This window comes from Mytilus californianus, unplaced genomic scaffold, assembly GCF_021869535.1.
Source record: "Mytilus californianus isolate M0D057914Y unplaced genomic scaffold, xbMytCali1.0.p SCAF_1, whole genome shotgun sequence".
NCBI classification, from domain to species: Eukaryota; Metazoa; Mollusca; class Bivalvia; order Mytilida; family Mytilidae; genus Mytilus; species Mytilus californianus.
Genome location: NW_026262581.1, coordinates 132,171,554 through 132,193,938, shown reverse-complemented (window position 1 = coordinate 132,193,938; position 22,385 = coordinate 132,171,554). Strand labels below are relative to the sequence as shown.

The window sequence follows — 22,385 nt, the reverse complement described above, 5'->3', positions numbered from 1 at the left end:
AAAGAAACAATAATACACGCCGCGCCCGCACGATGGAGGAGGGCGAGGATGGGGATAGAGCTTGGTTTATCCCTCCGAGTCATTACTCTCGTGGTGTGGGTTGCGTCGCACTTTTTGGCTTTCTTTATTCGTCCGAACGGTATGGTTGCAAAGCTGAAACTTAAAGGAATTGACTGAAGCGCACCACCAGGAGTGGAGCCTGCGGCTTACTTTGACTCAACACGGGAAAACTCACCCGGCCCAGACACTGTAAGAATTGACAGGTTGAGAGCTCTTTATTGATTCGGTAGGTGGTGGTGCATGGCCGTTCTTAGTTGGTGGAGCAATTTGTCTTGTTAATTCCGATAACGAACGAGACTCTAGCCTACTAAATAGTTCGCCGATCCCCATTTGCGTCGGCGCAACTTCTTAGAGGGACAAGTGGCCTTGCCCGGAAAGGTCGGGAAAGAACGAGGAATTCCCAGTAAGCGCGAGTCATAAGCTCGCGTTGATTACGTCGCTGCCCTTTGTACACACCGCCCGTCGCTACTACCGATTGGGCGTTTTAGTGAGCCCCTCGGATTGGATCAGGAAATGGTTGGCAACAAACGTACCGGTGTGCCGAAAAGACGCGCAAACTTAAACTCCTAGAGGAAGTAAAAGTCGTAACAAAGTTTCCGTAGGTGAACCTGCGGAAGGATCATTACCGCTATATAAAACGTAAAAATTATTTCGATGGTCCTCGTAGTCGTAGAACATTTCCAGGAGGTGAACATTTCTACCCTCGATGATTTTTTCCCCCTGGTGGATCGCAAAGACCCGCCGTCGCTCGCTAAAACATCTTGCGATGGTCCTCGTAGAAAAATTCTCGGACGCGAAAATTTCCCCCCTGCTCATCGTTAGACCCACGGTTGCCAGTTAAAACATCTTGCGATGATCAAGACTGGAGTGAACTCAGGTGCTTTGAAAGGGTGAGCATTTCCTGCTTTTTGCAGGACACCCGCCTTTTTGTTTTAAAAAATCCTCAAATTCGGATAGAACAATCAAATACCTTAACATTGTTCTATCAGCATTTTATATTTGCTGTTAACTATTTTTGCCTAACGGCTAACATGTTAACGGACCCCCTATTGCGCCCCCCCCCCCCCTCATTTAAGGATTTGTATAGTAATATGTATACAAATTCTTGATTAAATGGTGAATATTATTAAATTGGTATAAATATCAATGCCTAAACATTTGCCGGTCAATCTTTTCACATGATATTTTAGCTGATTATATATTTTAAAAAAACAGGATTCTTCCACCAAATCCGAGTTTTGCCCACGGTTTCCAACTGAAACTAGATTGGAACAGAATTAAAACAAATCAATTAAAACAGAACAACTCCCTGGGCATTAACCATTAAGGTCCACTAAACAAGGATTTGTCTAATTTATGTTTTCTACATAAAATTGCTTCCATTGTATGATAATAAAAATTATGGCTTTAGATACATGGGAAATCTATAAAATAATAACAAATACAGATACAAATATTTTATTGGCATAAACTCATTAACAATAAATGGTAACCGTTAAGACATATTGCATATATTACAATATTAACAAACATGATAGAATGAAAAGTTACATATTAGTATATCATATTATTAAACTATTCCTTATATTTAGACACTCTGATATGTTAATTTTTTGTAGAGATTATCAATTTTCACAAATTTTATCTTTCCGTTAGCTCATTTTAGATTCGAAGTTTAACGGTAACCAGTCAATTACTAGGATTTGGCGGGAACCAAGAACAAAAATAAACAGATATTGAAAATAAGAAAACAGACACGATTACTTGCTATTTATAGTGAGTCCCCGTTACATTTGATTTAATAGATGGACTTCAAAACTCACTGTTGCTAAATGTTGCACACGTGGTGTACACATACCCGTTTACCCGTTTAATACTTTTAAACTAGAAAAATACAATTATTTAATAAACAAAAGCGCTTATAAAGCTAGTAGCAATGGGTATATTATTTTCATTTTTTTTAAAGACAAGAAAGATAAAAAAAAATATATTTCAAGGTTAAAAGTTGTATTTTTAAATAATGTTGTATTAAAAACATCGTTTATAACAATTTTAGAGCCATAGTTTTCATTAAATTACTTTTACATCGCTTTTCATAATTACGGCTACATTGACGCGGGAAAAATTATGAACGGCGGGAAAGCGCTGTTCTACAGATAGGCACAAGTTTTGCAACGTCACAGATATGAAAAGTCAAGATGCTTTTGGCGCGACAAAGCAAGAAAAAAACTCGGCAGCAAGAGGGTTAATAAACAAATTAGTAATTACAAGAAAAAAATGTAACTTTATAACTTCTCTGTATGTCTCTTTTGACCATATAGCTCCAAAAAAGTTGTTTGTATTCAATGGGAAAATTAATTAAGTGCTTAAGATTAAAGGCAACAACTTTTGGTTAAATTAAATTTGGCATCACTACAGAAAATGTCTGACGACACATAGAAAAAGTGATTGATGTCAATAGTTCAAGTGTCACAGATTATCTGGTCAATTGTCGCAGATTCCCAAATAGCGATAAGGTCTATAGAAGTATTAACACTTTTGGTATTTGGCTGAATTTTGTCTCCGAATGACCATAGATCTATCTCCAAACAACCTTCTGACGTCAAGCAACAATCTCTTTTTAATTATGGCATCCAAATTTTCTAATTGTGATGCAAAATTTTGCAGGAACTTGCATAGCTGTCAACTGACCCGTATTCTGCGGGTTACACCCGAGAATTTCCCCCTTTACAAGGGATTTTTTAAATACCCGCCGGGTATTCAAATAACCCGGGATTTCAGGAAATGACCTGTTTTCACCCGTAATTCTGACCGGTATTGTTTCCGGTATTTAGAAGTCAAATATACTTTCAGTTTTCTCAGCGTTTTTCCTTTGAAAAGGTAAACAATTGAAATTAGAATTTGCTTATTTACCGTGCCAATGACAGCTATCAAAACATTACGTTTGATTAAAAAGTAACAATTTGAGGATTGTTTGTTAATTGTAACCCAGAAAGTTGAAGCCAGTCAAGCTTGACATACAAGTTCTGATTAATAGATTTGCCGTTTGCAAATATCAAATATCCTGTAAAAATCATTTTAAAACAATTTGAACCTTTAATACATTTCTGTTGTAGACTTAAATGTTCATGTTTGGAACTACAAGGACCTCCTTATAAACAATTTCAAAACACCCTTTTGTTTCTTCAAATATTTAATAATAATTGCGTTGCCCTACCTCTATTTTCAAAATATCAGCAAATTGGAAATTCCAGTGACAATGCAAAAGAGAGGAGAAAGATATCAAAGGGACATTCAAACTCATAAGTCGAAAATAAACTGACAACACAATGGCTAAAAAAGAAAAAGACTGAGCAACACGAACCCCACTAAAAACTGGGGGTGATTTCAGGTTCTCCTGAAGGGTAAGCAGATCCTGCTCCACATTTGGCACCCGTCGTGTTGCTCACTTAAGTACAAACCCGGTAATAAGTCTAAATATTTAGGTCACTGAAACATCATAGGAAACACAGAAATTCTGACAGTACTTTTAATAATGGCTGACTCAAATCAATATAAAATAATGCCGTAGCAACGAAACGTAATAGTCAAGAGTTGCGAATGTGTATAAGGTGAGTTCCCGGGAAAACCCTGGATATAACATTCCTCCTTAATTTCTAAAAAAAATAGAAGCTTGAATTTAAATAAATAAAAGTATTACACTATGTGTTTGTTGTTTGTGATAAACAGTCTCTAAAGTCTCTAGTGTTTCTCTTATGGAATTTTCGTCCCGAATATGCATGAAATATTTGCCACTGGACGTTAAGCAACCAACAATCAATCAATCTTATGGAATTTTCATATTATCATTAATAGACATTATCACATTACATAGTCATTGAAATGTTTAGGTACCCTATGTTCTCGTTGGGGTTTCTCATTTGATAATTATCTATTCTCACACGGATTTAAATTTTGTTCATTGTTAATATTGTTCTTGTATTCTGTTTTTCTGAGTAGTTCCTCTCTCCAATCTGCCCCCTCCCGCGCCTGTCTTGCGGGGGGAAGGGGGGCATATTCTTGTTTTGAATGTCAAGTAATGACAAACAACACGGAAATGTACCACTGAAGATGACAGAAATACCAGAGAATCCATGGGAAGTTGTTTCAGTAGATTTTGGAGGACCATATCCAGATGGACACTACAATCTGGTAGTAATTGACAAAAGAACAAGATATCTTGAAATGGAAAAGCTGAACACAACCGCTTGCAAACAAACAAAGGACAAACTAATGAGGATCTTCGCAACACATGGAATACCAAAAAGACTAGAAAGTGACAATGGACCACCTTTCAATGCTGAGGAGTTTGCCAACTTTGCCGCCGAACAAGGATTTGAACATCATAAAATTACACCCTTACATCTGAGAGCGAATGGATAAGCCGAAGCCTTCATAAAAGTATTGAATAAGACAGAACAAATAGCAAAATTACAAAACAGGGATGGTGCAATAGCTGTGCAGGAAATGCTTGTAGGATATCGCTCCACACCTCATCCAGATACAGGTGTATCACCATACGAAGCACTCATGAAAAGACGAGTGAGAACAAAATTAGGATATATTCCGAGAACGAACGATGATGAAGAAATAACTGATGACAAGAAGATGAACGAAAGAGACAAATGTTACAAAGATAAAATCAAACATCAAGCTGAGAATAGAAATACAAGGGAACACAATTTCAAGATTGGCGATTACGTCTTGTTGGAGCAAAACAAAAGAGACAAATGGTCAACAGCGTATGAACCAGCATTCTACATAGTATTTGTAGTAAAGGGCTCAACCGTAGGTGCTAAAAGGGGGACAGATGGAAGGGAGATTCGTAGAGATGCAAGCAAGTTCAGAATAGCCAACACACTTGTGAGGAAGATGAATATGGGCCCCCGCAAGACAGGCGCGGGAGGGGGCAGATTGGAGAGAGGAACTACTCAGAAAATAATAGCCAATCATTCCCAAGAAACTCCTTACTGCTTCTTTTGACTCTGGTGCTTTTGCTTCTTTCACAGTTCTTACTTTCTCGTGTGTTGGCTTTAATCCATCGTTGTAAATTCATATCTATAGAAATCTAGCTCATTAACTCCAAGTTCACATTTGTCTCTACTGAGTGTTATTCCAAAGTCTCTTGCTCTCTTTAACACTTCTCTCAATGCCTTGTTATGTTCCTCTGTATTGATACCACCGATAAGTATTTCATCTCTTTGATTCAAGCAATTTAGTATGTCTCCAAATATTCTGTACATTTGTTCATCAAATAAATCATGTGAACACTTTGCTCCAAATATTAGTCTTTTTGGTCTCATGTTGCCCCAAGGCGTACTGAAAGTTGAAACTTCTCTGGATTCTGGATCTAACATTAGCCGATGATACCCTTGTCTTAAGTCCATCTTCGAAAACACTTTGCATTTATGGAATTTGTATATAAAATCTTCTACAACTGGGCTCTGAATTATTCTGTTCCTTTCCATGAATATGTTTGGTATCCTCAAGTCGACACTAGCTCTTATTATCATATGCGGTTCTAATTTGTCCTGATCTGCTTTACTGAACTTGGGTTTTAGTACCACAACTAACGGAGAACACCATTGTACAGGTGTTCCTGACGGTACTTCTTCGAATATATCCGATTTCACCCCGCTTCTAACCATTGTTTCAGTGGTTTTTGCAAGTAATTTCTGAGCATTTGGTGCTACTCCTGGTTTCATATTGAACTTTACATGTAATTCACTGTCATTTCTATTGTCTCTTATTTTTCTGAAGCCTTCAAAAATACTATCAAATTCAGTCAATATTTTTGTCATTTCTGTTTTCTCATTTCCAGTTAAAAACATCACATCAACATCTACTTCATCTTTCTCGTTTTTTACTTTAAGATCATTCTGTACTGCAAATGACCCATCTTGTCATGTTTCCATCATCCATAATTCCTTAAGCGTTGCTCTACTAAGCAATAGTGGTGAATTTATTCTTCCTTGAATAACGATAAACTTGGTTTCCATTCCACATGTTGCATTCCTTACGTTAGTTTTGAATTCTCCTTTGACGGGAAGTGAATTCTGAAGAGTACTGAGTACTGTTTTACTTCTCTCTAATTTGAGTTTATTTCTAGATAACTTTCTTAGATTTAAAAAATGATGTTCATCCATGACATTCACATCTGCACCGCTATTTGGTTCTTCTTTCATCTCTACATCTCCTAAGTGAATCTTCACGGTTTTCTCATCGTCACTTTTTCTGCAAACTGACTTTATTTTTCCTATCTTTGCAACGTATTTTACAGATTCATCAAAATAGATATCTTCATCATACTGATCAGGATCCTCACTGAAATTGTTTTCAACAGTTTTTTCTCACATTTTTTCTGTTTCTATTCTGCATCATTCCTCCTCTACTTTGCTGATATTTACTGTCCTGTTTGTTCTGTAATCTACACATTGATTCAAAATGGTTCTTTTTTCCACACGATCTACAATCTTTTCCATAAACTGGACATCTTCTGCTTTCATGACGAAATCCACAATAGTTGCACAATCATGTGAATGTTGATTATTTGTTTCTATTGTCTGTCTTTGTCTATTATTGTCTTGTCTCCTATCGAATCTCCTTTCAAAAGTGTTCTGCACTTTGTATACAACACTATGTTCTTCTTTTCTCATTTCTTTTATCTGAAGATTTGTGTCTTCTACTTGCGCCGCTTCCTCAATGAATCTATCTAGGTCCCAACCTTTACTGATAGCCTTTCTAATTAATTCTTTGTTTTCAATACTTTGAATACAGTGTTCAAGTATTCTTTCTTCTGTTGTGTTCCCAAATTCACATTCATGTGCTTTTTCTCTGAGTCTATTAACATAACAACCTATAGTTTCTTCTCTCTCTGGCTTAATTTTTGACAATACGTATCTTGAATGATGTTTGTTCTTCTTTGGCAAAAGATATTATTTAGATTATTTTTCAATACATCATACTCATATGTTTCAGCTGTTATTTCATTCTTTAAACTTTTTTCCAATCTCACTGATTCCTTTCCTCCATAAATCAAAAGTGCATCCTTTTTATCCTCTGGCTGTGTAATTCTGAAGTATCTGAATTCTCTTTCAATTCCTTCTAACCAGTCTTCCCATTGTTTTCAAGACTGGTTAGAAGGAATTTTCGTCTTTTGGTATTTAGGTAAATTCGTTCCTGATTCGATTTCGGCTTTAAACGTCTTTTTCTTTATTTCTTATTTCCGATCTTCAAAATCGTCTGTTTTTTATCCTCGTCGCCAATGAAACATCGTAGGAAACACAGAAATTATGACAGCACTTTTAATAATGGTTGACTCAAATTAATATACAATAATGCCGTAGTAACGAAACGTAATAGTAAAGAGTTGTGAATGTGTATAAGGTGTGTTCCCGGGGAAACCCTGGATATTACAGTCACATTCGGGGAAAAGGGGACGGGATTGTAGTCACGACAATTGGAACGTATCCGCTATCATTTGTGAAACGGATATTCCATAACGGTCAACCAACTCGTGATGGCGTCCATAAAAATTTACGAAGGGATGCAAATGATTTAAACTGGTGATATAATGTTAGACTAGAATATTTAATGTGTAAACAAACTTTTGACCCTTCTCTGGCTTTCGGTGTGTCTGTGTAGCTCAGTCTTCAGATTTCTGTAGTGTTCTTCTTTCTTCGAGCCTGGTGTTTTCTCTCATTCTACGACCTTATTGTTTCGTTTTGTTTCCTCCTAGATATCTTTTTACCTTTAATTTAACCCGATGCTATCAAGGCATGCTTAAGAAAAATTGGAATATTTTTTACAAAATACTGAAGTAAATACAGAATATCAAGTTTTTTAACATAAAGATATTTCAAAATATCTGCCGGTGACAAAAAGTGGAATAACATAAATACCGAACACAAAATGTGAACCTTTTTTGTTCGTTAATCGTGCCTTCTCTCCAAAGCAGCTTCCTATGGTGATTCGCGTTCTATATTTTATGATAGTAATATGCAAAATTTCTGAACAACAAGTCAGATACCAAATTTAGCTTTGTATGAAACCATCATTTAAGAATATACCTCATTAGAAGAATTATTTAATAATCTTACATGATGTCGATGGCTTAACATGGGCAATCGGACATTTTTTTTACAAATTATCATAACACATACACAAACAAAAGATAACAAGGAAGAAATCTTGGTCCAACCTAGCGCATGTTGGAGATTTTAGACGTGATAACAAAGGACATGATGGCAGATTCGACAGATATACGGGAAAACAAAATTATATCATATTTCCGTGCCGACAACACATGTTTTTGTTAAATCTTTCATTAGATGCCCCAAAAAAGAATCCGAGGACCAAATATTTTACTCGTTGGAGAGCATTAAAATCAAAATGGCCTAGACACAACAACCAACTGTCGTTGCTTGAATCAGGTACAACCTTAGTTGCAGAACAAGTACATTGTTCTAACGACGAAATGTATCGTCTTTTGTAGACGAAACGCGCGTCTGGCCCAAATACAAAATTTCAATCCTGGTATCTATGATGAGTTTTTTTACAACCACTGGGCCGATGCCACTGCTGGTGGAGTTTTTATTCCCCGAGGGTATCACCAGCCCAGTAGTCAGCACTTCTGTGTTGACATGAATTATCATTGATATGGTCCTCGAAACAACATCTGATACACAAATTTAATAATACTTTTAGATATTTGGATGATATTTTGGCTCTCAATAATGACGACTTCAGTTAGTATACTAAAGAAATTTATCCTGTTGAACTTACTTTAAATAAAGCTAATACTAACAATGACCACTGCCCTTTCCTCGATCTTGATATCTATATCATTAACGGAAAGCTTAATACTAAAATATATGAAAAAAGAGATGATTTTTCATTTCCTATCGTTAATTATCCATTTTTAGATGGTGACGTTCCATTGTCACCATCTTACGGTGTTTATATATCTCAACTTGTACGATTCGCTCGTGTGTGTAACAATGTTTTGGATTTTAGCGAGAGAAATTTATGTATTACTGAAAAATTATTACACCAGGGTTTTCGATATCACAAACTAGTCAAAATATTTACTAAATTCTATCATCGGTATAAGGACATCATTCGTAAATATAGCTCAACATGCAGACTTCTTATACGTTCAGGTATTTCACATCCAATTTTTTATGGAAATATTCTTTATAAAGCACAAAAATGTCAGTATTCACCTCTGAAACTAACAAAACCTTTAAATAGACTTATTAAGAAGGGATATAGTTACGATACTGTTGTCAGGTCATTAAAGATTGCATATTTTGGCGTTAATATTGATTCACTTATAGGGTCTTTGCATCGGCACTAAACACATTTATTTAAAAACCAGTTGTTGGCATGACACGGGTTATGTTCTTCTCATATATGTTATGATGGTATGATACTAAACTCCTAACGGGAAGGATTGTGCCTGATATTCATATGATGAAGACATAATCTTTCAATCAGTTTAATTGAAGTCTGGAGCTGGCATGTCAGTTAACTGCTAGTAGTCTGTTGTTATTTATGTATTATTGTCATTTTGTTTATTTTCTTTGGTTACATCTTCTGACATCAGACTCGGACTTCTCTTGAACTGAATTTTAATGTGCGTATTGTTATGCGTTTACTTTTCTACATTGGCTAGAGGTATAGGGGGAGGGTTGAGATCTCATAAACATGTTTAACCCCGCCGCATTTTTGCGCCTGTCCCAAGTCAGGAGCCTCTAGCCTTTGTTAGTCTTGTATTATTTTTAATTTTAGTTTCTTGTGTACAATTTGGAGTTTAGTATCGCGTTCATTATCACTGAACTAGTATATATATTTGTTTAGGGGCCAGTTGAAGGACGCCTCCGGGTGCGGGAATTTCTCGCTGCATTGAAGACCTGTTGGTGGCCTTCTGCTGTTGTCTGTTCTGTGGTCGGGTTGTTGTCTCTTTGACACATTCCCCATTTCCATTCTCAATTTTATCATAATTATAAATTAACTGTTTACAAAACTTTTTATTTTTGGAATACTAAGGCTGTTCTACATCAGTAATAGATTACCTGAGCTGTATTTGGCAAAACTTTTAGGAATGTTTGGTCCTCAATGCTCTTCAACTTCCTACTTTATTTGGTCTTTTTAACTTTTTTTATTCGAGCGTCACTGATGAGTCTTTTGTAGACGAAACGCGCGTCTGGCGCAAATACAAAATTTCAATCCTGGTATCTATGATGAGTTTATATGAACTCTGTTATTACCGAGACACCGACTACATGACAAATTGTAGAATCAGAGACGGATATACCACCACAAAATTTACTGTCCTTTTAATATTTAACGAGAAGGATTTCCATTAGCACAGCAAGTGCTTCTTAAATAGTCTTCCTTTAGGTACATTAGAAACAAATACTTTTCACCAAAAGACACCTACGGAAAGAGCTAAAAATACAATGGGTGTTAATATGTTATACCAATTGTGAAAAAAAAAGCTTTGTCAATGACAAGTCTAATTTTACTTTAGTATCCTCTATTTACAAAACTTCATATTCCTTATACAGTAGACAATTAAGGTTCGTGAACGAAAATTCAGTTTTCTGAAAATGCAATTTTTTATCGCATTAAATACGTTATAAATTTAATATAGAAATAACACTTTTACATGTGACAATCTAATTTTAGTCAGAAAAATACCAGCGTTTTTATTCGTTACAAATAAATTTTCAAAACGTCAATCATACCTTTCATATTGAATACGTCATAAATTAAATAAAGACATATCAGACTATATAGGGATTATCTAATCTTAGATAGAAATATTCCAGCGATTTTAATAAGTACAAAGGAAGTTTCAAAATGTTGTCTTTGATTTTAAGAACATATTTATGTTGATAGATGAAAATGTATACTTCAAAATTCATCTAAATAGTTTCTTGTATGGTTATAATTACAGCGAACATTAAAAAATCCTTCTCAAATAAAGGAGCATGACGATTATAGTAATCAACCAATAGTAACTCTACAGAGCAGCAAAGACAACAAGACAAAACACAAAAGTCGATGCTACACAGAGCAAAGTATACATTTTCAACAATGACTCCAGATTCGGTGAACATCAAACTGACAACAAAGCCATCACTGGAAAATTACGATATATAGAATAAAAAAGCTCATCAAAGATACCTGGCTTATAATTGGGTACGCCAGACGTCCGTTTTGTCTACATCCGACTCATCGAGTGCTCGAATCAAAATATTGAAGGCAAAATCAAATATGAAGTTGAAGAGCATTAGAAACCGAAATTCTAAAAAGCCATGCCAAATAACACTAAGGCAATCCATATCTGGGATCGAAATAACATTAGTGTTTCGAATAATTAAACATTTTATATACAGTAATTTTACAGAAAAAGAGAGATATGACACAACTTAAAAACACAGCTACAGTCATTATGAACGTGTTCCTCCAAAGCTTTGCATAAACTGAATATTTTTCACAGGAATTAAAGAAAACCATGATCATCCTATTTAACTATTTAAAGTAGTGTGCAAAATATTGAATTGTGACTAAAAAGATTATTGCAATAATAAGCAATAGTGTGCAGAAAATAAATTGAATGTAGACAATTTAATATTCTGAATTAAATATAATAACAAAAGAATTAAGACATGTATATTTACTTAATTTTGTTTTATTCGTGACTTTTTTTCAGTGATAATACATTGGTTGTGCAAAGTGATACAAATTTAAGACAATTGACATCCCTGTTAGCACTATCCGTGAGCTGTTTCTATAAAAGAAGAAGGTATGATAAGGCTTTTATGTCCCTTTTGAATATAAAAAAATACCATAAATCTACCAAATAACATCCTTCAGATGATCATAAGACATAATTATGCCAGTCATCAGTATCTATATTTTTGAATTTTGTCCAACATATTTGCATTAGGGCTTCAAACTTCTTGAATTAAACGAAAACTGCATCAAACTAGCCTTATTTTGAGATCTTGTCATTACTATTTATATATGAGAAATACCTTTTTCAAAAAATATATTTTACTACAAGATTGGGTTTTTCTTGTTTTGCTGTTTTGTTGTTTTGTTGTTTTTTTATTGTTTTGTTGTTTTTTTGTTGTTGTTGTTTTTTGTTGTTTTGTTGTTTTTTGTTGTTTTGTATTTTTGTTGTTTTTTTTAGGGGAAGCTGTTGATGTTCAGTGTGGTCTGTTGTACCGTAATTTTGTAGCGTGCTTTTGTTATCCTTTTCATGTATCATCCAAAACGATTTCCTATAATTTTATTACATCTTGGGAAAATAAGGCGACAGTATCTTACCGATGATCAAATTTCATAAATATATTGAGAAGAAACAAACAGAACTGATGAAATCGCATGAACTCCAATAGGAACGAGATCGAGTGTGTTGACAGGGTTAGTGTTTTCTGCCAGCCAAAACAGAAGATAAGATCTATAAGACATAATTAAATCTTTCTAGCACGATTTGTTCTGATAACAAAACTGAAGAAATGATTAAAATCAAAGTTCATATAATTAAACGAAAGAGATACCAGATAAAGGAAGATTTATAATTCTAATATGAGAATAACACAAAAATTGTATTCGTTCTACTTTACAATGTGTTTTATTACGAAATACCTTTTTGAAAAATATTTCCGCCAAGAAAATGCCAATATTCGTTCTTATGATATAGTGTTTATATTGTTGTCCGTTCTCCGTATTAAGAATTGATTTGACACTCAGGTAAAAGATGAAAAGGGCTGTTTGTGATTCTCTTAATGTCGCATACGCTTTCGAAAAAAAAATGAAACTAGTTGTCATTTTATGTACCTGTAATAATTCTGCGTAATTGTTTTTTGGAAAATGAATACCAGTGTTAAGAGCTGCTTTGGTTGGCAAACCTAAAATGAAAAAGTTAAAAGACGCATAGTTAAGAAGGCAAAATTTAATACGACTTTTCGGCCAATAATGAAACAGCCCTAGAAAAAAGAATGATAATCGATCCAATAATGTTTGAATATGTATTCAATCAACGAGAAATGTTCATATTGTGGCTATCTAAGAAAAAAATAAGTATATTTATTTTCATGAAAAATAAATTTCATTTTTCTGCATGTTCAATCTGAATCAAAAGAAATAACATTGAATATTTAGAAAGGGCCGTTTGTAACAGATTAGGTCCTGGAAGGAAATAAAAAAATGTTTTAATGTTCAGATGGTTATTTGAATACAAATGAAAACAACCACGGGTACATTAATATCCTCATCACTATGAATATGGCCTTTTCGATGTATGTTTGTTTTTGTTCTACAAATTTATTGTTTGGGATACAATACGGCATTCCTATTGGAACCTACTGTGCGCCTCTCCTTGCCGACCTTTTCTTATTTTCATTTAAGTCGGAGTTCCTTCGGACACTAAATTATTAAATTTCACATACAGGTATATTGATAATGTTCTTTCCATTAACAATTCAAACTTTTCTAATTGGGTCCCATTAATATATCCTCCTGAACTAGAGATCAAAGAAACCACAGATGCAACTTATTCTGTCTCATTTCTAGACATGTACCTAGAATTTGACTATAGCTGTCGTCTCAGATCCAAAATCCATAACAAACGAGACAATTTCAGTTTTGAAATTATAAATTTTTCTCAGTTTCGCCAGCGTATGGAGTATACATCTCTCAGCTCATACGATATTAAAGAGCTTGAAGCTGCTACTCAAAAATCTAAATGAGCAATTTTTTTTTAAAGAAAGACTCGTTCTTTTTCACAAAAATAGTTCATCGAAAAGTATTAAGATCTTATAGATATATATTCAGCGTCTACTCCACAAATAATACAAGGTCATCTTGAGTTATAGATTTTAGGTGCTGATGTTGTGTATCATTTAATTCACTTTACAATTTTCCCTTTATTTGTCTTTGTGCTATTATGTTCATTTTGGTCGTTTGACTCTTGATGTGGCTTGTTATTTGTGCATCCAGTTATCGTTTTTGGCATTGGGCGTTCCTAATGAAAGTGGGCCAAGAGGTAAGATTTGGATGCATGCGGTTTTTATTGTGTTGTTTTCATTATGTATATCCCTGAATTTATATTTTACTTAATTTATACTTCAAGTCAATCTGATTCAAATACAGATCCTGCATTCAATCTTTGATTGCGAGGATCTGAAACGCTACGTCGTCGTCTTCTTTCCATTTTAAATAACTTTCGGGATCCTCTGGTTTCGTCCGATTAATACACACCTTCAAAATTTGAAGACTGACATTTCATTGGCTGATGTTATTATTAATAGAACTGAAGTAAAACGAAGTGTTGTCAGATTCTGGTAAAAGTGATGTGAAATATAACCAAAGGACATGATTTGCATTTTAATCAGATTGTCGGGAAAGTGTATATTAAATTATTATATACTACACTGTATGTGGAGAGTTGTCTCATTGGCAATTATACCACATCTTCTTATTTTCATACGTCTGTTTTTGTTGAACAACCAATTTGTCAATATAACGGAACTATAAACAACTGCCATATAAGTGGGAGGTTTAGCTAGCTATAAAACTAGGTTTCACTCACCATTTTCTTCAGAAAACGTATGTTCCAAGTCAGGAATATGACAGTTTTTTTTTGTCATTTGTTTCGTTGGTTGATAAAGTCGAGCGTTTGATTCTGTTTTTAAGGACTCCTCCTGTTTTTTAATTTACCTTCGAGTTCCGTATTCAAAATTAATAACGATTCTGTGTTTCTACTCACATCGCATTTTGATCAATTTCAGCCAGTGGATTTGTATTCACTTTGCAGGTTGTGATTTTAAACTTTTTCAGTATTGAATTACTATGTAATTGTTATTTTTGTTTCTTTTAGTTTTTCCTTTGATGAAACCTGCAGATTCTCTAATTTTGTGAATAGAAGAGATATGTAATTAGCAAAGCGTTTAATTGGTCTGAGTGGACTTTCCACACTAAAGGAATGCTTTTACTTTTAGAATGGATTTGTTCAAATACCAAATTATCAACATTTGTTCATCAAAGACATTTTGTATTGCATTCAAAGATTGGTCATAGAATGAAATTTATGGCTGGATTGTTGCCAATAAATTATTATAAAAATAGATTAGTTTGACTCAATAAAAAATGTACTGCGTATTAATAGAAATAAGCGTGCTCATATATTTATATTTATAGAGAAGGAAAATCTGATTTCTAAAAATATTCGATAAAGTTTCAGATGACACGTAAAAAAATCTAAATGTTCTGTTTACTTTGAATTAAAGTACACTGTACAAAAAAAATATTGCACGCATGAAATTGATTGTTCGTTCTAATCTAGACCAGGTGCGTCGATAGGATAAGAATCTGAAGTACTTACTCGTGTTTAGTTAAATAAAAGAAAAATATGACTTCTGTCAAGTACAAAGAAAGTATACCAGCACCACATTAGATCATAATGTATAAACTTAAAACTGACAGAGAGCAGGTGCTTCAACATGCAGACATCGCGCGCCATGTGAGTCTAAAGTCTTATCAAGTAGCACATGGTATTGCAAAGAAATTTTCGAGCGTGGTAATAAAGTCAGATAGAAAAAAGTGGTCACGTGCCATATTTGACAGGATAAACATATTTTTATTATAGTGAGATACTGGCGCACTGAACGAGTACCAAACCAGTTCGTCTTGATCAGGGGAAAAACGACAATTACTGATATATAGAAGGTCGTGTAATATTAGTTGCAATGTGTAGACTAAAACACCACGTCTATTTGGTCGTGCACGATCTCTTGATATACACCAATCTCGATATGGGCACGTTTTGAAATCCACTCAAATGCCTGTCCCAAGATTATGACAATCAATGGGCAATCAGTCAGTATTGTTTGAATAACTTGTTTTCCAAAGTAACAGAAGTATATTCTCTATCAATTATAGTCTTATATTCAGAAAATAACGATTTATAAAAACAGTAAATATACTCGTTAACCTTTCAATAGATAATAATTCAAGAAAATATAAAAATTCAAGAAAATATAAAAATCGAAGAAAATAAACCATTGTAAAAATTCATAGGTTAAGGTGACAGTAGTTTACTGATGTTAAAATTTCGTAAATCAATTCAGAAGAGACAAATCAATGTAACAAACAAAAACTGAGAAATCCCTGAATTACAAACGGAACGAGACCAGGTGCGTCGACAGGGTAAACGTCTCCTGTTCTGCATGTAAAAAAACCTTGCGTTGATAAGTGATTGTCAGTGTATATTATCAAAACTGTGGAGACTGCATTTCTGTACTCAAAACAAGTTTATATTCAAACTCACAAGTAAAAATAAACTGACAACGCCATGGCTAAAAAGAAAAAGACAAACAAACAACAGTACACAAAACACAACATAGAAAACTTAAGACTGAGCAACACGAACCCCACCAAAAATGGGGGTGATCTCAGGTTCTCCTGAAGGGTAAGCAGATCCTTCTCCTCATGTGGCACCCTTCGTTTTGCTCATGTTAGTACAAACCCAGTGATCAGTCTAATTCAAAAGGTTGCATTGCAGAAAAAGGGGACGGGATTGTAGTTACGACAATTGGAACATATCCGTTGTCATCTGTGAAACGGATATCCCATAACAGTCAACCAAATGGTGATGGCGTCCGTAAAATTTACGAATGGAAGATTTCAACTTTACCACTTGAAATTCTTGGTTTAATAGGTTCCTTGTGAGCATCAACCCTCTATCAAGGAAATCATGATAGGAAATATAAGCCCGGGAATATCGTATCAACAGGGAGAAATATACTCCGTATGCAGGTGCTGCTGAAATATTGCAACATAGAAATGGGAAGTTCACAATTGGGAAGCTGAAATCATCTCTGTTGTCATTTGTTTTCAACCGACCATCATTGTCAATTACTAGATGTAAGTCAAGATATGAGGCCGACTTGACTGTATCTGTTGTATCCTTTATCTCAAGTTCGATGGGATAGATGCGTTCAACAAAGTCACCAAATTTCTTAATTTATATAACGTTTAGAGATGATCATGTCAGTTTATGCCAATAATCGATACCTTTACCCTCGTTGAAGTTTCCATGGATTAAAAACAATACAACGTGTTTTTATATAAATCTTTTATTCTCATAACTATGTTTAATTGTGACAAAGCCTTTGAAAAGTTTGATGAAGCAGAAATTAATATGATATAATATGATTAAAAGTTGAATAAATCATACAAAGTTTTACTTACAACTTACTCAGACAGTATAGAATCTAAAATAACCAACTTTCAGATTTATATATTTATTACAGAGCATGCCAGTATTTATATTTCTGTATTGTTCAATAAGTGTATTATTTGTGTAATAGGAGACAGATTTGTAAAAGCACGTTTGCTTGTTTCAGAATCCTAAATATTTATTTCAGTTAATTGTATTATATCGTCATGTGATGATTTATCTGAATAAATATTGTTTAAACTAAACCTACTAAGTTACGTTAATTTTACTATCTGTATTCAACGAGACATTTCTTACACAGAATCACCACGCTATAATGTATCCGTCTTATGAAACATTGACGCAGATTTGTTCGTATTCAATGTTTATGACACATGCAGTTAATGTTAAACTCTCAAAGTCACATAACCAAATGATTATAATACATTTTCTTGATTCTTTAAGCAATTACTCTACAGTGAACACCACAACGTAAAGTCTTTATATTTCATATAAAACACACGTAATCCGTATGAATTTTATCATTGATACAATATCATTTAACAGGAAACCTGTGAATATTTTCCTCTTTTTGCATGTTATCGTCAAAGGTACATTTAGAACTTCTTTTTTGTGTAAATTTCTATTATTCAGGATCTTTTTTTTCCTTTAAAATGTATTTATGTTTACGTTTCTTGGCAAAATATTGGAAGCATGTTGCATCCAATGTTGCATGTCTACCTTTTTTTTCATCGGCAACAATCATCGTGTGTTTTTCTTCTTTCGGCTTATTTTGATGAAATGCAATTGAAGCTGCTAAAACTTTATTTTACACTGGTCTGTTCGAGACTAAGAAATCCTCTAAATCTTTATTCGAAAAAGACTTGTATTCGTGTGATTCAAAAAATGTTTCTGACTGTTTCATGGCTCTTTTGTAAATTTTTCCTTTTCTTGACATTTCATGTTTTGTAAATGGTTCTTCGTTTCCTGTGTCATCTTGTATAGCTGGCTGGCTCAGTTCCGGGCGTAACATTTCAGTATCCTTACGAGAAATGAAAACTGTATGGAGGTCCCTGTTCCTCCATGGAGACATTTGAATCTTATTTTCTGGTACAAAATGTCTACAAAATAATGAAGTTTGTTTAATTATGTTTTCGCTATTTTGATATTTTGCTGCACTAGTTATGCAGTACGAGATTGCTGGCAAATTCTAAAAAAAACATTACGTTTATAATAGCCAGTCTTTGACACTTCAGATCATCTTTTAATCCAATAACACCCTTTTACAGAATATATTAACCCTTTATTTCATTGAACGATTTAATTTATCTCACACTTTGCTCTTTAGATAATGGGAAAACAAGAAAGAAATATCAGTAAAACAATAATGATAAAAAAAAGTTTGTAATGAAAATAAATATGAAATTTTCTACCTACCCAAAAGATTTTGCAAATGTTGTATGAGTAAATAATTCTGAAATAGTTAAAGAATTTATTAGAACGTATGCGATCATAGAATACATTTCTCTTAATACACTGCTTTTAACTCAAATTGAATTGTAAAAAAACAATATTTTTCGGGTCGCTTTTGATAAGTTAAGGAAAATTTTCAAATTAAAAATAGGAAAGGGAAATTTCATGCCAAAATATAAATTCAATAACAAAGTGTTTGGTGTACTTTTCTAAAAGTATATCTTTCACGTGACGACGTAAGAATATAAAATACATTCTGATTTAAAGTATGGTTGTCAATAAACAAATCACTGGTTTCGATAATATTTTGTTTTGAACCTTGACATTTGAAATAATACATTCTTGATAACATGCACAACACTTAGCTTCACAAATACGTTATATCTACCAATTTTAAAACCGAATATGCATATTGAATTCAAGTAAGAATGTGAGGATGCACCAAACTTTTAATTCATTAGAAACTTTATCAATGGAAAATCCTTATACATTCATGCATATCTTTCAATTTCAAAAAATCATACGGTTCACTCACAAGTTAAATGAACAAAAGATGAAACCAATGGAAAATAAGCTCTTTGTATACAACAGTTATTGTAATAAATTTGATTTTATCATAGCATTAATAATGATTATTATGACACTTTATGATTCCTTAGATGATTGTATAGGACGTTGGTCTTAGCCATATTGTATCTTTAACATTTGTACTCCACTTTAAATGACTTCCGAATTGAGTAATGATATATATCCTTCGCGAAGTCATATTCATATTCCTGGTTAATCCATTGATTGAGAAGTTGCAAATAGTCTGTTTTAGAGTACGTCTACTTCCTCAGACTAGCTTTTTTCCCCTTATAATCAGCTTGCATGAGTTCTTTTTATTTCTTGCTCACATTGCTCTCTTGTACGTGATGATTAATTTAGTAAGAATATATCTGTACATACCTTTAGAGCATATTTTCATGACATGATTTTAGACATATCTATCATGCCCTTCGGTATTTTAGTGTTGGCATCTAAAATTTAATAAACATATCTGTAAATATCATTGTTTTAAGTAATATAAACTATTGTGTATAGCTATTCTTTGCACATTGGTTTAAGATTTTCATTGCCAGTGGTTTTATGTTAGGCCAGTCGAATATTTCAAATAAGGTGTGCTAAGATTAGTGACTTTCCGTTTTGAATTTTCCTCGGATTTCGGTATTTTTTGTTATTCTACTTTTTTCGATACTGACATGAATAACATATACTTTAAAAAAGAAATACTCAGTTGATAATTCAGAAATTTATCGAAGGTTCCAACTCCCTCAGGCAAAGTTCATCTTAGACGAATTTTGATGTTCTTTTTATGTCCCTTTTGGTCATTTAGCTTCACACGTATTAAGTTATTTATGCATAATTGGTATTTAATTATTTTGGTAGGAGCGTCATAGTGAAGGTAATTCGAAAAAAGCGTGTCGGACGCACGAAATTTGTTAAATGATTGTTTTTATTCACTATAGGTGGTTTGATACCACTGCTGGTGCACTGTTAGTCCCCGGAGGTATTATCAGCTCAGTAAAATCAGTGCTTCGGTACTGAAATAATCAAATATCATTTTTAAAAGATCCGTTGATAAATTAAAAATCTATGCAAAAACCCTTCAAAGTTGACCTAATTGACCTAAATTGTTATTTTTATTCACCAAACTTCGATTGAAACAGTAAAAGAGCATCATCTATGGGACGGAACATGAGAATAAAGGATAATGCTAACTTATTCAATTTTTTCTGCCGAAGCATGCCTGAAGTCTGCCTTATTTGAGTAAAAAAACAAGTCGTCAAGAACAGTAAGGCAGTTGATTTCCATAAAAATTTTCATGCAGAACCGAAGTCAACATATACCCTCACGACACTTACCAAGGATGAAATTCTGGATAATTTTAGGTTTGTTCTATGTTACTTTTGAATTTCAACCAAAGATGAAGTACTGGATCTTCCTTCACTGAATTGGACACCTAAATTACATACGTGTCTTTACAAACAACGTTATATTATCTTATATAAGTCTTCCAAGTGCTCCACGGAACCTCTTTCTGAATTATTAACATTAATCTTATCAGGAATCAAAGCCGGGTTTCAAAGTTATTGTGAAGTCTGCCTTATTTGGGTAAAAAACAAGTCGTCAAGAAGAGTAAGGCAGTTGATTCCCATAAAATTTTCATGCAGAACCAAAGTCAACATATACCCTAACGACACTTACCAAGGAGGAAATTTTGGATAATTATAGGTTTGTTCTATGTTGCTTTTGAATTTCAACCAAAGATGAAGTTCTGGATCTTCCTTCACTGTATTGGATACCTAAATTACATAAGTGTCTTTACAAACAACGTTATACTGTCTTAAATAAGTCTTCCAAGTGCTCCACGGAACCTCTTTCTGAATTATTAACATCAATCTTATCAGGAATCAAAGCCGGGTTTCAAAGTTATTGTGAAACTACTTACTAGTATTCTAAAGTCGACGTCAACTAGAATTGGATACTACAAATTCCAAAGAGTACCTACAACCTAAGATTCTTTCCCCTTGCAATAGTAATAAAACATTCTACGCGTTACACAAGTATTCCCCATTCCAAACTTAAAGACCAATTGAAAAAATTGGGCCTGTTTTGTTTCATAAAAAAAAGAATGGTCAACGTAGACACAATTATTTTGTTTTAGGGAAGGATAAATCTTACTTTGTAAATAGTCACTCTGATTCGAACAAAAAATTCTTTGAAACTAGCATTATTAAGATGCTTGCTTTCTTGATTGACAAAATGTTCGTTAAGTTTGGAGGAAGTGTTTTTCAAATAAACATTCGGTATCCTCATGGGAACCAACTCTGTCCCTCTTCTTGTCGACTTGTTCCTTTATTCATTTGAGACTTCATACAAAAGCTTCCATAGGAAGAATGAACATAAGCTAGAATTGACCTTGAACTTTCACTTTCCGCTTTATAGATGATGTCCTCTCACTAAATAATTCAAAGATTGGTGACTACGTGGAACGCATCTATCCCATCAAACTTGAAATAAAGGATACAACAGACACAGTTGAGACTGCTTCATAACTTGACTTGCATTTAAAAATTGACAATGAGAGTCGATTGAAAACAAAACTTTACGACAAAAGAGATGCGTTTAGCTTCCCAATTGTGAACTTTCCATTTTAATGTGGCAAAATTCAAGCAGGGCCTGTTTATGGAGTTTATATCTCCCATTTGGTACGATATTCCAGGGCTTTTATTTCCTATCATGATTTCCTTCATAGCGGTTTGCTACTCACAAGGAAGGTATTAAACCAAGAGTTTCAAGTGGTGAAAAGAAATCATCCCTTCGACAATCTTAGGGACACCGTCGCGAGTTGGTTGACAGTTATGGAATATCTGATTCACAGTTGACGACGGATATGTTTCAGTTGTCGTAACACAATCCCGTCCTGAATAAGACTTATCAAAGGGTTTGTACTTACATAAGCAACACGACAGTTGTGTTTTGTATGCTGTTGTTTGTCTTTTGGTCCTTTTAGATTTTTGTCATGGCTTTGTCA

General features: G+C 33.8%; 1 protein-coding gene across 1 annotated transcript in view; it reads left to right on the top strand.

Annotated features, from left to right (window-relative positions):
- The first annotated feature begins 1,779 nt into the window (after nucleotides 1–1,779).
- LOC127734712 (non-structural maintenance of chromosomes element 1 homolog) overlaps nucleotides 1,780–22,385 on the top strand; it is a 61,895-nt gene continuing 41,289 nt past the window's right edge. Inside the window, exon 1 of the mRNA XM_052244735.1 lies at nucleotides 1,780–1,836. The gene's annotated coding sequence lies outside the window, so the exon portion shown is untranslated. The remainder of the gene's footprint in view (nucleotides 1,837–22,385) is intronic.